The 17,815-nt window shown below is 37.6% G+C and overlaps 1 long non-coding RNA gene across 1 annotated transcript in view; it reads left to right on the top strand.

Moving 5' to 3' along the window:
• Window positions 1–1,072: 1,072 nt before the first annotated feature.
• Window positions 1,073–17,815, top strand: part of LOC131491790 (uncharacterized) — a 33,139-nt gene continuing 16,396 nt past the window's right edge. Inside the window, exons 1-3 of the long non-coding RNA XR_009251642.1 lie at window positions 1,073–1,192; window positions 10,743–10,882; window positions 11,790–11,862. This is a non-coding gene — a long non-coding RNA (uncharacterized LOC131491790). The remainder of the gene's footprint in view (window positions 1,193–10,742; window positions 10,883–11,789; window positions 11,863–17,815) is intronic.

Raw genomic sequence — 17,815 nt, 5'->3', positions numbered from 1 at the left:
TCCAAGCAGTATGGTTCACACACCACACTTAGATAAAAACCAAAGCACAATGCACAAAGACAAGGTAAAAATAAAATTAAGGATGGAGTGGAAAGCAGAGAGCCTTGCTTCATACTGGTTTTAAATATTAAGATTGTTCCTAATTTTATATTTACTTAATATACTTATGCATCCAAGAGCTAAAAAGCGAAGGGGAGGAACACTTAAGTTTTTACCTTTTCCAATGTTAAAAAGCCCTGAAGGTAAACACTTGCAGGTTTAAAACCTCATATATTAAATATATTTTAAAAAAGAAACCCAAAGCACGTTCATAATCACATAAGAGGGGCATTAAAATGTTTTCCAAGTACACAATATCCTGTCCCCCAAGATGTCTCCTTCTAAAAGCAGCTGAGCTGAACATCTCTGCCTTTACCATCCTTCACATTTATTTATCTTACAGAGTGAAACTAATTCTTTCATTACTTTTAGAGATTAATTCTGTGTGCTGACTTCAACAAGACTTGATGTTTCCATTTGTGCTCAGCCACATTTTAAGCAACACCCTGGGAGATAGAGTCAGTGCTGTGTACAGGGATTTCACCACACAGTTCACATCGAGATCAGCAAAAGGGTGGAAAAATCCCTAGATGCAGTTTTAATTATGTTGCCAGGGAAAACAACAACAACAACAACAACCAGTGTTCAGAGTCCATCAGGCTTAGCTTCTCTGATGTGCCTCTTCAAAATGCAATAGGCAGGAAACAGCACATCTTGGAGCCTGCCCCCACCCTTGAATCACAGTTGCCAGCCAAGCCCAGGAGCCTGGTCCTTGGAGTTCAGCGATCACACTGCCCAGCGTTGCAGGTCATAGGTTCCTGCAGGCTGCTTATCTTCTTTTCAGCATGTGGCAGGTGTGTTTTTACCACTGACTTAATTCTCTGTGTTCCTTAGATGATTCACAGTTATTGCTCCACATGTCACTTTAACCTACTGAGCAAGTTTGCAAGAGTCATTTATTCATTTTAAAGTGTAATAATGCCTCCTAGTCACAATGGCTGAAGAGGACACAGAGGCCAATGACCTTTACTATTGATTTCCTGAGATGTTTCACAATGACCAGTTAGGTGCAGGTATGGGGACAGAGTAGTATTTGTTAAGCACTCAGGAATCCAAATGCTGGCCCCACCAACTAACTGCATGACAGGGCAAGGTACCTACCTTCTTTGAACTGCAGGTTCCTTACCTGTAAAATGGGGATAATAATGGTACCAACTGGGAGGATATTTAAAAAGCTAATATATGGTGGGGGGGGGGGGCGGGGAATGCCTGAGTGGCTCAGTCGGTTAAGCATCCGACTCTTAATTTTGGCTCAGGTCTTGACTTCGTTGTTCATGACTTTGGGTTTCGAGTTGGGCTCTGCACTATGAGCAAGGAGCCTGCTTGGGATTCTCTTTCTCTCTCTTTCTCTGCCCCTCCCCCATTCACCAGATGAACTCTCTCTCTTTCTCTCTCAAAATAAATTAAAAAATTTTTAAAAAGCTAATATATGGGGGAACTTTAAGCCCTGTGGAAATGATGCAGCTGCTGAAGATGATTATCATCTTACTATTTTATTAGAGAAGGGTGATATAAAAGGTTAAAGTTGATACATTTAAATATTTTCTTGAATTGTTTTACCAACGAAAATGAGTATAGTGAAGTACTTCTGAAACCAGATGCTTTTTATTTTCAAATTTAAAAAAATTATTTTTGGGGGTGCCTGGATGGATCAATTGGTTAGGTGTCCAACTTCAGTTCAGGTTATGATCTCATGGTTCATGAGTTCAAGCCCCACATCGGGCTCTGTGCTGACAGCTCAGAGCCTGGAACCTCCTTCGGATTCTGTGTCTCCCTCTCTCTCTGCCTCTCCCTCACTGGCACTCTATCTCTCTCTCTCTCTCTCTCTCAAAAAATAAACAAACATTTAAAAAAATCTGAAATTCCTTTAAAAAATTTATTTTTAACTGTATAAAACCACCTTGCTTTATGGACAAGGCCACTTGCCTGAGGTCACAAAGCTGACAGTAGATAAAATTAACACTAAACCTCCAATAACCTTAATTTAAATCCAATGTTCTTTCTACTGCCTTACTCTGCCTTTCCGTGTGTCATCATATTCATCAGTGGAGATTCTCAGGTTGTAGCCATGTTTCTACAGAGGCTTTCTACATATTGGTAACTTCTCATTTTGGCTGTTATAACAGACAACCCCAAAATAACCCTGGTGAAATGAGATTATTTGTCTTTCATGTTAAAGTTCAGGTAAGCAATCCAGGGCTGGAGTGGCCCCGCAACCATCAGAGACCCAGGCTTCCTCTATTTTAATGGCCTTCCCACTTCAGCACATGGTGACCATCTTTGGTTCAAGAGGGCTACTCCAATCTTTACCATCATCTCCACTTTGCAGTAAAGATGTGGAGAGTGGTAAAAGGTGGACTTAATTTTTCTGTTCAAGAGTACACAATGTTTTTGTCCATAGCCCATTCACCTCAACTTAGTCTTATAGTACATGTAGCTGCAAGGGGGGCTAAGAAATGTACTTTTTGGTTAATTCTATTTCTGTGTAAGAAGGGAAGACTGGATATCGGGGTATAATTAATAGTGTTTGACCATACACACACACACACACACACACACACACACACATACACACACACACACACACACACACACTAAGCTTTAAGTAGTGTGATATTTTTCACAAAAGTACTAGAACTTCTGGATTTTAATACAACAGCTGACATGTATATATAAGTTCTAAGCTTCTACAAGGGATAATTAATCTATTTCTTGAAATGTGGTTCAGGATAGCAGCTTTCACCTAATGATCTGGGAAGGTGGCATGGGGTACCACACAGTCTTTATAACACTTAGACCGCCAACTGATAAAAAATAGACAATACCAAGTGTTGGTGAGAATGTAAAGAAACTAAGTCTTGCACTCTGCTGATGGGAATGCAAAATGGTGCAACCAGTCTGTAAAACATTTAGCACTTTGTGAAAATGCTAAATATAGTCAGGGCGCCTGGGTGACTTAGTCTGTTAAGTGTGGACTTTGGCTCAGGTCATGATCTCGTGGCTCATGAGTTCAAGCGCCTTGTGAGGCTCTGTGCTGACAGCTCAGAGCCTGGAGTCTGCTTCAGATTCTGTATCTCCCTCTAACTTTGCCCCTCTCCCACTCGTACTCAGTCTGTCTCTCTCTCTCTCTTTCTCAAAAAAATAAATAAGCATTTAAAAAAATGCTAAACATAAAATCACCTTGTGACCCAACAATTTCACTCCTAATTATCTACCCAAGAAAAATGAAAACTTATGTCCACACAAAGACTGTATACGAATGTTCATAGGAACATTAGTCATAATATCCAAAAAGTGGAAACAACTCAGATATTCATCAACTGGCAGATGGATAAATAAAATGTGGTATATTTATACTATATATATATGTGTGTATATATATATATATATATATATATATATATATATATATATATAACACATTTAAAACACCACGTATTGTATGATTCCATTTATATGAAATACTCAGAATAGGCAAATCTACAGAGATAGGAAGTAGTTTAGTGGTTGCCTGTGACTTCAGGGTAGCAGAGTAGGGTGCTGATTGCAAATAAGCATGAGGGTTTTGTTTTGTTTTGCTTTGCTTTTAGTATATGTGCTGCTGAAGCGAGCACAGTTGAGGGTGTGTGTGTGTGTGTGTGTGTGTGTGTGTGTTTGGTGATAGAAATGTTATAAAATTGTTATTGTAGTAATAGTTGTACAACTCTGTAAATTTACTGAGACTTATTGAATTGTATTATTTTTGAAGGAAAAATAATATAAAAACAGAGGGGGAGGCAAACCATAAGAGACTCTCAAAGAGAACAAACTGCGGGTTGCTGGAGGGAAGGTGGGTGGGGGGATGGGCTAAATGGGTGATGGACATTGAGGAGGGCACTTGTTGGGATGAGCACTGGGTGTTGCATGTAAGTGATGAATAACTGGGTTCTACTCAGGAAACCAATACTACACTGTATGTTAACTCATTTAACATTAAATAAATAAATTGAATTTAAATAAATAAATATTTAAATAAATAAATATTTAAATTGAATTTAAATACATAAATTAAAAAGACAAAAATTGAAGTATAATTAATATACAATGTTATATTGGCTTCAGGTATACAATACATAAATTGCATGCTTTTAAAAGGTCAGTGGAAGTAACATGCATACCCATATATCTTCAACTGGGTTAATTCAGCAGGACCAACCTAGGTCCAGGGACAATGTAGGTACTGGAGATACCAGAGATAAAAATACCTATTCTCCTGTTTGCCAAGGGCTCACATCTTACAGGTTGTCAAAGAAAATTTCAGTGAAAGGATTTTTTGATTCCATATAGTGGATTGGATAAGTTAAGTAGAACATTTAAAATGTCATGATTTTCAAAGTGTAACACAGATTCTACTGATAGTTATTCTCCTATTTGACAAGTTCGTGACTTTTTTTTTTGACAAGTTCATGACTTTTTACTTCTCATATATTCATGTTCATAGCATGACTGCTTCAGATCTGATAACTTTACCTCAAATGGTGTCTTTTGTTTTCTGATAACCATGTTCAGGCCTCCTCCTTTTTTTTTTTTTTTTCTTTTTAAGAGAGAGAGAGCACTGGGAGAGAGCAGAAGGAAAGAGAGACAGAGAGAGAGAATCCCCAGGCAGTCTCCACACTCAACATGGAGCCCAACATGGGGCTTAATTCCATTACCCTGGGATCATGACCCGAGCTGAAATCAAGAGTTTGATGCTCAACTGACTGAGCCTCCCAGGTGCTTCCACATTCAGGCCTCTCGAAATATACTCTTAAATGAATTTGTTCTCAGTCCCCAAAAGGAATGAGATGGGTGTCACCAGATGTCCCCTAATGTCTTCTAGATGTAGTCTTCCATGAGTCTAAATGTGTTTTTCATTTGCTGTGTAACCTGGGAAAATCTAGAATTTGAGGATATACCTGAATAGTTGCTGGGGAAATTAAGTGGTTAAACAAGCCATGGCCTGTGCAATACTCAGGGATAGAAAAAGGTGAGCCAGGAGAGTGGCAGCAAGCAATGGGAATAGAAAAACCAAGAGTCCATCACTTTGAACTTTTGCATGGAGAATAAACATGTATAATTTAAGAGGGTACAGAGGACAGTGAGCCAAGCATGCTAACAACAGCAGTGTTCAGAGTATATTCCCAAAGTCTGTGAGGTCTGTGAGACCAAACCACACTGTGAGAAGAGATATTACTTATCATTCATTCATCCATTTATTCTTCACATGTTCACCAACAAATATGTTTTGATTCCTCCTATTGCTAGAAGTAAGGATGCTCCTAAGAGCCCTGACTTGGCTTCTGGATCATCTCAGTGTCTCATAAACTTTATCCTTCATTTTTTTTTTTAATTTTAAAGAGTCTATGTCTTCTTGAATTTTATGAAAAAAATTAAGATGAGGTTTAAAATTAGCTCTTTGTGCCTGCAACAAAACTTTACAGAAGGTAGTACCTCCCCATGTTTCTTGAGCACTTTGTTTCCCTCACTACGGTATTTCAGAGTACTTTCCAAGTTCACATACATAGCCACAATGTACAACTTTAGGCTTAAATATGACAAACAAAACATTAAATGACCATAACTGATTCAGTTATCTAGTATGAATACCAATAACAAAATTCAAAAAATGATCAGAGAATTCCCTCCAAAAGAACCCCCTAGCCTCAGGTAGCTTTGTGGGTAAGACTTTCAAATGTTCAAAAAACACATGATTCTCATCCTTTGTTAACTGCTTCAAAGATTTTTGTAAAAACATGGAGACTTATCTAATTAATTATTAAAAACTAAAATTATATTGGTACCAACACTTAAAACAATCACAGCAACTATAAACCAAACTTACATATCAATATGGATGCAAAAATATTGGGTAAAATAGCTAAAAATTAAACTTTAAAATGTATTTAGGGAATTTCAAATAGGATTTCCCCAAGAAATGGGAAGATTTTTTTAATATTAAGAAATATACTAACATTGACATTTGCGACAAACTAAAAATAGCCACAAATTCCTTGACATTCTTCCCATTGAGAGGAAGGGTCTATTTGGCCTCATCTTGAATCTAGGATGACCCATGACTGCTTTGACCAGTTAGAATGATGGAAGTAACACCACGCCAGTTCTGAGTCTAGCCTTTGAGAGGACCAGCAGCTCTATTTTGGTTTCTTGGAGCCTGAGCCACTTGTAAGAAGTTGGACCACCTTGCTACAGAGTCCACATAGAGGCTCTGAGGCTACACAGAGAAGCCAACTGAGCCCAGCTGAGCACCCTAACAGCTATCCCCACCAAAATGCCAAGCAGATGAGTAAAGCCATACTGAACCCTCTCCATGTGCCAGCTCCTTACCATCAAATGACTCCAGTCAACATCATATGGGAGAAGAGTCATCTGGCTGAGTCCTGCTTAAATTCTTAACCCACAAAAATCACAAGATATAATAAGATGGTTGTTGTTTTATTTTGGGTAATTTGCTAATCAATTGGATAAACAATAGATAACTAGAACAACAGCCTGACAACATGTGAACTGACAATTCACATAAAAAAGAAAATACCTAATTTATATACACAAATCTTTACTCTTACAAGCACAGCATAGGGAAACCAACATTGTTAAACTAATTTTGGGTGAAGTTTAAGTGAGCTTTCTGAAAGGTAATTTGGCAATCAATATGCATTCAAATATAAAATTTCCAAACTCTTGATCTACAAATTTCACTTCTAGGCATTCCTTCTAAGGAAATAATCCATTAACGGCACAATGATCTATGTGTAAAGATATCTCTTATAGAGTTATATATAACAGAGAAAAATTGATAACAGTCTAAATGCTCATCAGCATAGGGGACTAGTTAAATAAAATATGCACATCCCTCCAATGACATTGTATGAAGGAATTAAAAGGGATGCCTGGAAGATACAAACCAAATTGGCTATAATATTTATCTCTGTGGCCTAGAATTATGGGACACTTTCACTTTCTGCTTTACACCCTGCCCCATGATATATTACTTTAAAAAATATATAAATTAAAAAAATAAAGGTACAGTATTTGAAAGGAGTCTTCTGTGTGGTTCAGCCTAACTGGAGTTCTTCTCTGGGGCTTGGGACCCATCCTCAGAGTCAAATAAAAACTCTCCAGTTGCCAGGCTTGTCCTCTGTGTATATATGCTATTTCTTCTTCGGATCATGCAGGGACTGGTATTTGGTAGGGACTAGGATTCAAGTGTTCAGCCTCTGATATCCTAGCCATCTGTCTCTCAATTTATAAATATCTATTGGCACCCAGAGATATAACTATGTATGTATACATGCCATCTACAGTTTGAAATTGTAAGCAGAATAATTTCATACCTCTCAGGCAGCCCTGGAATTAACAACTTAATATGAAGATCTTTCTCTACTTAAATTCTGAATCTGTATCATATCATTAACCAATGTTTTCATTACCCTACTTCCAGCTCCTTGACTGGGTTTCTTTTAGGGTACCAGGTTCCCTGTCACTTACCTCTGTGTTGCATGTGTTTGTTTCTTTGTGCTATTCACAAAGTTGAACACAAGCAGGCTGAGGTATTGTCATACTCAGATCAGCAGTCTCTGGCCTTCCAATGCTTCCAAGCATTTCCAAGTTCTTCTCCAAATCTTGCTTAAACCTACTCCAGTTATCTGGAGAACTGGAGAATCCTTTCTTTTTGGGATTGACTTTTTGGGATTAACATGTAGCCATGGTAACAACTGAGTGTTGGTGATAAAAAGAAGCCTTATTTGGAAGAAAACTCTTATTGTCAAATCAGCTGTGTGTGTGCGTGTGCATGTGTGTGTGTGTGTGTGTGTGTGTGCCTTATCTGTCTGAATCAATTATTCATTCCATTATTAAACGGACTTTCTTTTTTATTTTTAATTTAAATTCAAGTTAGTTAACATACAGTGTAGTTTTAAATTCAGGAGTAGAACTGAGTGACTCATCTCTTACATATGACACCCACTACTCATCCCAACAAGTGCCCTCCTTAAATGCCCATCACCCATTTAACCCACGCCACGCACCCACCTCCCCTCCAGCAATCTTCAGTTTGTTCTCTGTATTTAAAAGTCTATTATAGCTTGCCTCCCTCTCTGTTTTTATCTTATTTTTCCTTCCCTTTTCCTATGTTCATCTGTTGTGTTTCTCAGATTCCACATATGAGTGGAATCATATGATATCTGTCTTTCTCTGACTAACTTATTTTGCTTAGTATAATACCCTCTAGTTCCATCCATGTTGTTGCAAATGGCAAGATCTCATTCTTTTTTCATCACCAAGTAGTGTTCATTATATATATATTTATATATATATATGTGTGTGTGTGTGTGTGTGTATACATATATATGTGTGTGTGTGTGTATATATACATATATATTATGTATATACATATATATGTATATATACACACACACACACCCCACATCATCTTTATCTGTTCATTAGTTGATGGACATTTGGGCTCTTTCCATAATTTGGCTGTTGTTGATAGCGCTGCTATAAACATTGGGGTGCATGTGCCTTTTTGAATCAACATTTTTTATCCTTTGGATAAATACCTAGTAGTGCAATTGCTGGGTTGTAGGGTAATTCTACTTTTAATTTTCTGAGGAAACTCCATATTGTTTTCCAGAATGCCTATACCAGTTTGTATTCCCACCAATAGTGCAACCCACCAATAGTGCAAGAGGGGTTCCCTTTCTCTGCATCCTTGCCAACACCTATTGTTGCCTGAATTATTAATTTTAGCCATTCTGAAAGGTGTGAGATGGTATCTCATTGCAATTTTGATTTGTATTTCCTTGATGATGAATGATATTGAGCATCTTTTCATGTGTCTGTTAGCCATCTGGATGCTTCTTTGGAAAAGTGTCTATTCATGTCTTCTGTTCATTTCTTCACTGGATTATTTGTGTTTTGGGTGCTGAGTTTGATAAGTTCTTTATAGATTTTGGATACTAACTCTTTATCCAATGTATCATTTGCAAATATCTTCTCCCATTCTGTGATTGTCTTTTAGTTTTGTTGTTTCCTTCACTGTACAGAAGCTTTTTATCTTGATGAGGTTCCAATGGTTCATTTGTGCTTTTATACCCCTTGCCTCCAGCAATATGTCAAGTAAGAAATTGCTGTGGCCGAGGTCAAAGAGATTGCTGCCTGTTTTCTTCTGTAGGATTTTGATGGTTTCCAGTTTCACATTTAGGCCTTTCAGCCATTTTGAATTTATTTTTGTGTATGGTGTAAGAAAGTGATCCAGTTTCACTCTTCTGCATGTCACTGTTCAGTTTTCCAAGCACCATTTGCTGATGAGACTGTCTTTTTTCCATTGGATACTCTGTTCTGCTTTATCAAAGATTAGTTGACCATACATTTGTGAGTCCATTTCTGGGTTCTTTATTCTACTCCATTGATATATGTGTCTATTTTTGTGCCAGTACCATACTGTCTTGATGATTACAGCTTTGTAATATAGCTTAAAGTCCAGAATGTGATGTCTCCAGCTTTGGTTTTCTTTTCTTTTTTGTTTTTTAAATGGTTCATTTATTTTTGAGAGAAAGGGAGACAGAGTGTGAGTGGGGAAGGGGAAGAGAGAGAGGGAGACACAGAATCTGAAGCAGGATCCAGGCTCTGAGCTGTCAGCATAGACCCCAAGGTGGGGCTCAAACCCACAAACCAGGAGATCATGACCTGAGCTGAAGTCAGAGGCTTAACCGATTGAGCCACCCAGGTGCCTCACCAGCTTTCGTTTTCTTTTTCAACATTACATTGGTTATTTGGGGTCTTTTCTGGTTCCATTCTGTGAAGAATGCTGGTGTTTTTTAAATTTTAGTTATTTATTTTTTATTTTTGAGAGAGATAGTGCATGAGCAGTGGAGGGACAGAGAGAGAAACACACACACACACACACACACACACACACACACACACACACACAGGATCTGAAGCAGGCTCCAGGCTCGAAGCTGTCAGCACAGAGCCCAATGCGGGAGTCAAACCAACGTGCTGTGAGATCATGCCCTGAGCCGAAGTTGGACACAACTGACTGAGCCACTCAGGTGCCCCAAGAATGCTGGTGTTATTTTGATAGGGATTGCATTGCATGTGTAGATTCTTTGGGTAGTATTGACATTTTAACAATATTTGTTCTTCCAATAAGACAACAAAAAGAAGTAAAAGGCATCCAAATCAGCAAACTTTCACTCTTTGTAAATGACATGATACTCTGTATGGAAAACCCAAAAGACTCCATCAAAAAACTGCTAGAGCTGACACATGAATTCAGCAAAGTTGCAGGATACAAAATAATTGTACAGAAATCGGTTGCACTTCTATCTACCAATAATGAAGGCAGAAAGAGATATCCAAGGAATTGATCCCAATTATAATTATACCAAAAACCATAAGATACCAAGGAATAAACCTAACCAAAGAGGTAAAAGATCTGTGCACTGAAAACTATAGAAAGCTTATGAAAGAAATTGAAGAAGACGCAAAGAAATTGAAAAAATTTCCATGCTCACGGATTGGAAGAACAAATTCTGTTAAAATGTTGATACTGCCCAAAGCAATTTAAACGGAGCTTCTTCTTACACTGTCTGTATTAGAAGCAGGCTGACGCATATTTAGAAGAGACCTCAAGTATTTAGAATGGAGAAAAAGCAATCCAGATGAAGCTGGAAGCATTGAAGAGTAGACGGGAGACCGGCAGGATAGTAATGGCACTCCTTCGAGGAGACAGTGAAAGGTAAGGAAGTCAGCCAGTGATTTGATTTTAAGGAGTTACCAGTCAAGAGCTATTTTCTTTTCTTCATAAAAATAGAAATATCTTAATTTTTCTTGAATACATGTTTGTGGCTAAAATTCATATAATACAAAGGAATTAATAGCCCCCTCATACCTCCTGTTTATAATCCCATACCCCTAGAGATAAACACTGTTACCAGTTTATTCTATACACTTACAGATACTTTATACATATATGGTTTACACACACACACACACACACACACACACATATTTGTACTATACAAGTGTGTGTGTGCATGTGTGAACATATTTAATCTTTAAACACAATGGGATCTGTACCAGTTAGGATTAGATTTGGCTATATATAGCAGAGACTCTTTTTTTTTATATGAAATTTATTGTCAAATTGGTTTCCATACAACACCCAGTGCTCATCCCAACAGGTGCCCTCCTCAATGCCCATCACCCACTTTCCTCTCCCTCCCAGCCCCTTCAACCCTCAGTTTATTCTCAGTTTTTAAGAGTCTCTCATGGTTTGCCTCCTTCTCTCTCTAACATTTTTTTCTCCTTCCCCTCCCCCATGGTTTTCTGTTAAGTTTCAGGATCCACATAGGAGTGAAAACATATGGTATCTGTTTTTCTCTGTATGACTTATTTCACTTAGCATAACACTCTCCAGTTCCATCCATGTTGCTACAAAAGGCCATATTTCCAGAGACTCTTAAAAATACAATTGAACGAAATAAATGTTCATTTCTCTCTCACAAGATAACAACAACAACAACAAAAACACAAACACAAAAACAAAAACAAAACAGGAGGTAGGTATTCCAGAACTAATATGGTGGCTTCATAGTCATCAAGAACCTGACACCTTCCATTTTCTCATTCTATTGTCCCTACAGTGTGATTCTTATCTTCATGGTACAAAACGGTCCAAATTTCAGCCATTACATTCCAAGCAGCTGATTGGAAAAGGTGAGGAATAAGGATACAACTGTCCTTTTTAAGGAAGCTTCTGATTATACCTCATTGACCAGAATTTAGTCATATGGCCACATTCTTGCAAGGCAGGCAGGGAATACACCTTTTAGCTGAGTGACATTGTGCTTAGCTAAACAAAAGAGTCCCTTGATTCAAAGAAGTAGGCTATTTGGCAGGCAGCTAACATTCTCTCCTGATGTCATACTGTTTTTAAAGTTCTGAAACCTGGCTTTACTGCTTAATATATTGTGAACATTTTCTACTTTTAATAGCTGAATAATATTCTATTATGTGACTGTTACAATGACTATTCTATGCCAGAACTGGTTTAACTAAGTCCCTATCAATCAATGAGTATCTCAGTTGTCTTCTTTTTTTTCTTTTTTTTCTCCCCCCTCCCCGCAAAAGATATTTTCTACTCCTGTAGGTGAAAACCATAGAAGACAATTTCCATGATATCATTAACTTCTGGTCTGTCACTTCTCTCAACATTTCTAACTTTGTTCTCAATTCAATGTAATGTGTACTTACTAGCAGGTACCTTTCTTTCCTGTACTTTATACATAATGCTTCCTGAGTCTCTGACCACAGCTCCTTCTAGTCAACTACTGTGGCTTCAAATCTCATCCTTCTGTTAGTGGGCTCTATTGAGTACATAATCTTTAGCCCATTTCTAGGAATTTGCCCTACAGATATACTTTCAAATGTCAGAAGATATATATCCAAGAATGCTCATAAACATTATTGGTAATAATAGCAAAAACGACCGCAAAGGCAGAGGGAAAAAATCCTATTTTTCATTAGGTGAGTCAAATAAATTATGGCACATTTATGTAATGGGATACAATGCAACCATTAAAAACCATTGATCTATGTATACTACTATGGAAAGCTTTTCAAGACATGTTAGTGGGTGCAAAATAAGATGCAAAGCAATATATATATATATATATATATATATAATATATGTTATATAATATATATGTAATATATATATTACATATTCTGTAAAACTTGACCTTAATATTATAAGTAAAGTCCAAAAAATTTCAGTGGTCCAAGATGTGAGTTTCCTTTACTGTGAGGTTAATGAAATGACCCCTACCTGGAGTTAAGGTCCAGTTTGGGGACCCAAATCCTATCTAGTCCTAACTACAGTTTGCTGCTACCTGGTGGCAGTAACCCACTCCAGTTTAAACATTCCTGGGCTGCAGTTTCTGGAATAGCAGTAGTGCTTCCAGACATCTTCTGATTAACTGGCTCCATTTTACCCAGGGATATTGGGCCTAGAAAATAATGAGAATGTAGAAACCCATTTTTTGCCTTCCCATTTCCTGAGATAATAGGGCAGTCTGTTGACTTCCTTTCTTTTCCACTCACCATATCTCACCTCCCTGCCTGAAAGCCTGGCTGAGATAGAACATGAGCTAAATTCATTGTATCAGAATCTAAACTCCCCTGGGGCCACTCTGCCACTTACATTGCATATACTTATATTTAGAAGGTTACACAGTTTTCTTTACATTATTATGTCTTTTTAAAAGTAAAATTAGTACGAAAGTAAAATTAGCAAAATATGAAAAGATAAGCTACAGTTGAAACCACTTGATTAATAGTATTTAAACACACACACACACACACACACACACACACACACACACACACACAGGATGCCTATCAAACTGCTGATGCTGGAGGAGGGTTGCCCCAAGGGGGCAATGAAGAGATTGACAAAAGGTTTTCCGCAGTCCTAATCAGAAGATCTCTTCTCTGATGACAAGTGACACAGAAAGGACATCAACTGGCCTTACCAAAAAGCTAAAGAGAACATTTATTGATTCAAAGACCCTCATCCAAAGATGACCCATGTCCCAAACTTGCCACTTATTATCTCCACTTCCCAATGGATACCAAGAATCAGGATGATATGGGGGGAATTAGGAGTCTTAAAATGATTCCTGTGTATCTAAAAGACACAGAAATCTGGAAATGAACTTGTGGAAGACATCCCAGTGGATCACAGTGAGGTCACCTTCATACCACCACTTCAGGGTGACACCAACAGGCTGACCACTCTGGTTTTCTGGTTACCAGGCCATAGTAACTGTGTGGTTGACAGAATGTATGAGTAGCAGACTATATTGCAATGACTCAATACAAAGACAATCACAGACATGAGATACGGCGTATTACTCAGATGTCTGTTGAAAATTGGAATCCACGGTTGAGTGGCTTTGTGTCTTAAGACACTTTTTTCTCACTTCTTGTACTTGAAGAAATAATATTCCCACTTTTTCTTGATTCCTTTTCTTCTTGTTCTGTTGTGCTTAACAATTATATTAAGAATTACTTCTCTTTTTCTTTGTTTCCCTTAGGAAATTAATAATATGTGTTTAAATCAAAAAACATACAGATCACTTTTTAAAAATCATGTGGTAGTAATAGTTAATAATAGAAATACTCTTTAAGCAAAGCAGTTATTTAGGTTTTTTTAAAAAGGCGATTGGTGTGTGTGTGTGTGTGTGTGTGCGCGCATGTGTGCTTTGCAAATGGGAATTCATAGCAAGAATTCATGAGAATTCTTCTGGGGATTCTTCTGTTATTCTCAGCAACCTTATTTCTCAAAATTTCTCTTTATTGAAAAATTCTATTTAAAATATAAATATTGTCCATTAGAGTGGAGTTATTAATCCATAAATAGAATTTAATCTCTCCAAATCATGGTTTATAAATATTCACGTGTAGGTTGAATATAGTTTTTAAGTCAGGTTTTATTTCTATATATGGAAATAAATGATTTAAAATTATCCTATTTGACTCAGGGCAAAGACGTATGAAAAACTACATTGGCTTTATGATATGTAAATTGGAGCACTTTCAGATTATTTTTCGAATATTTTGGGATGGCTAACTGATGAATGTATAATACAAGCAATTTGTATTTTAAATTTACATGTGACAACTTTTTTATGCTTAGTCATACATAAGAAACATGTTTTAAGGTGTGTCTGGGTGTGTCAGTCACGCATCTGACTCTTGGTTTCAGCTCAGGTCATGGTTTCACAGTCTGTGGGTTCTAGCCCCATGTCGGGCTCTACGCTGATAGTGTGGACAGAGCCTGCTTGGGATTCTCTCTCTCTCTCTCTCTGCCCTTCCGCTGCCCTCACTCTCTCAAAATAAATACATTTTTAAAAAATTTTTAGAAAAAGAAACATGTTTTTAATAATAGCAATAGCAATAAAAACACATGAATTTTAAACTGAAACTGAAACTAAAACTGAAACTATTTTTGGGGGGTGCCTGGATGGCTCAGTTGGCTAAGCATCCAACTTCAGCTCAGATTATGATCTCACAGTTCATGACTTCGAGACCCACATCAAACTCTCTGCTCTCAGCACAAGCCTGCTTCACATCCTCTGTCTCCCTCTCTCTCTCCCTCTCTCTCTCTCACACAAATAAATGAACATTAAAAAACACTGAAATTATTTTTCAAGTGAAATACTTACTGAATACAAAACATCCCAAATGATTCAGTCACCCCTTAGCATCAAGTAAAACTGAACATGATTTGATTGTCCGTATGCAAGTCTCCAAACAAATGAAACAACGTTTCATTCCTGCTTATTCCCACCAATAATTTATAAAAATCAATGTCAATACTCAAGGCTAAACAAAACAAAATAAAATCAAAATCATCAAAACATAGGAAGAAAGAAGGGCTTGTATTCTGGGAGGGAGAGGGAGAGGGAGAGGGAGAGAGGGAGGATAGAAACAAACTACAGGTAGCAACACCAGACCAATAGAGAAAACTTAACTGTGTATCTTTAACATCCTGAATACAGTTACTGTTCAATGAAAACTTGAAGCAGCAAGAACATGAAAGTCAAACAATAGAATCTTTCTTGTTAAGAAAAAGGAAGTAAATGGGAAACATCTTTCCTCTGGACAAAACAGATACTAAAACAGCTGTTGGTCATGATGTGGCAAAAGGAGGGTGGATAGATGATTTGGAGCCGCACATGTGCCCCCAACTCTCCTGAATTCTGATACTTCACTCCCATCCCCAACAATCCTTCCTTTATGTAGTAAGTTCTCCCCAGGAGAGCTACTATTACTCATGGAAATGAACCAAATCCTCCAAGTATACTGGAACAGAAAACATAGTTGCTCATCACTCTTCTAGGGCATCTGTACATAAAAACATCTGCTTCCTTACAGGGGAAAACAATGAAAGCAAAAAATAAATTCGCTAGGAAGCAAAGTATGCAAAGACCAAGATGTTTGAAATTTGTAATTAACAATTAATTTTTGTTCTTGGATACACATCCCATTAATCTAAATAATTTGGCATAGAATCTAGAACATAGTAGGCATTCAATAAATATTTGTTGAATACATGAATGAATAAAAATATATCACATAGCTAATATTCAAAAACTGAGGACATCAAGGTTATTGTTTCTCTTCCAATGATTTAGTATGGCTCCTGCCACAGCAATTTTAGTATAGCATTCAGTACACTTGCGGATACTAGGAACTAACGTTAGTATCTTAAAAAGAAACCAAATCTGTACACAAAGCAAATGTGTATTGCGCACCCACCATGTATAAGGTTCTGCACTTGGCAATGCTGGGTTGCTACAAGAACCGTAGAACAAGGTCCTACCCTCAAGCTACAAGTCTATTTCTCTTTCCTTCTGTGGGTAATGTGAAACACTGGCCAAATTAGTGAAGCAGCTAAGTCCACAGCAAATGCCCCTCCTGTGAAAACATCCTTGGCTGTCTGGCTGTATCATGGGTGGTGGTGGGGGGGGGGGGGGGAGGGGGCCCTGAGCCCAACCACAGGTGACAGCAGGAACATCTGGAAAAAGCATGAAGTCAGATGAGGTACTGAGAGGGCCACAGGGAAGGGAGAAATGTAAGTGATAGGGCTGCCCGCTCTGCCCTGAGTTAAAAGTTTATCATCCTCTCCCTCTTAAGAGCTCCCGTGTTTCATCAGCCAACCACAGAGGTGACTGAAATGTCACACCAGTTCTGAAAGGGTCAAAAACATAGTTTTTAAACTATGTTTCAAAAAACATCATTTTTTTAAAAAGTGATTCTCCTTGTAAATACTCCTGACTAGTAATTCATTGTGTGTTCATAGCAATTTGTTCATTCATTTGCCAATTGATAAATGTTTATGATTTTTTCCAATTATGAATAAAGCCACTTAAACATTTATGAACAGGTTTTTGTGTGGATATACATCTTATTTTCTCTTGAGTAAATAAATATCTATAAGTGGAATTGCCGGGTCATCTGGTAAGTATATGTTTAACTTTTTAATAACTGCCAAACTGTTTTCTTAAAGTGGGTATACATTTTGTATCCCTACCAGTGATGCATGTGAGTTCCAATTGGTCTGTCTTCTCACTAGCACTCTGTGTGTTATAAGTTGCTTTTTAAATTTTTTATTTGATGGGTAGTGATATGTTGTATTGGTTTTAATGTGCATGTCCCTGACAACTGATGATGTTGAGCATCTTTTCATATGCTAAATGGAGAGGTGGTCTGGAATTATAGTATTTTCCATTTCTCTTGAATCTTCGTCTGCCTTATAATATTTGATTGTTGGCTGGGCAAATGAAAATTATATTTAGTGATAGTTTGAGACCCAACAAACTATCCTTTTTTCTCTGCAAAATACCCAGTACTTTAGCAGTCTGGGACAAAGCTTTGAGGGTTTTTTTGCAGGCTGGAAAAACCCCATGCTTCCAGGTTGTAGCCTTTGAGTGTCTCAAGAGGAACAGATATTACAGTAGGGCCTCTCTGTCTTTGAGGCGGTAGAATACCAATCCTCAAACCTTCATGCAACTGAGTTCTCAAAACCTTTGTTCTATGTCTCAGCTGCTTCCAGTGGTTTGCCAAATGTCAGCCCTAGGGTTCCAAAATACAGTGTGGGTCA

Source organism: Neofelis nebulosa, chromosome 12 (genome assembly GCF_028018385.1).
Source record: "Neofelis nebulosa isolate mNeoNeb1 chromosome 12, mNeoNeb1.pri, whole genome shotgun sequence".
Taxonomy (NCBI): Eukaryota; Metazoa; Chordata; class Mammalia; order Carnivora; family Felidae; genus Neofelis; species Neofelis nebulosa.
Note: the sequence above shows the minus strand (reverse complement) of the source record. Positions and strands in the feature narration are given on the sequence as shown.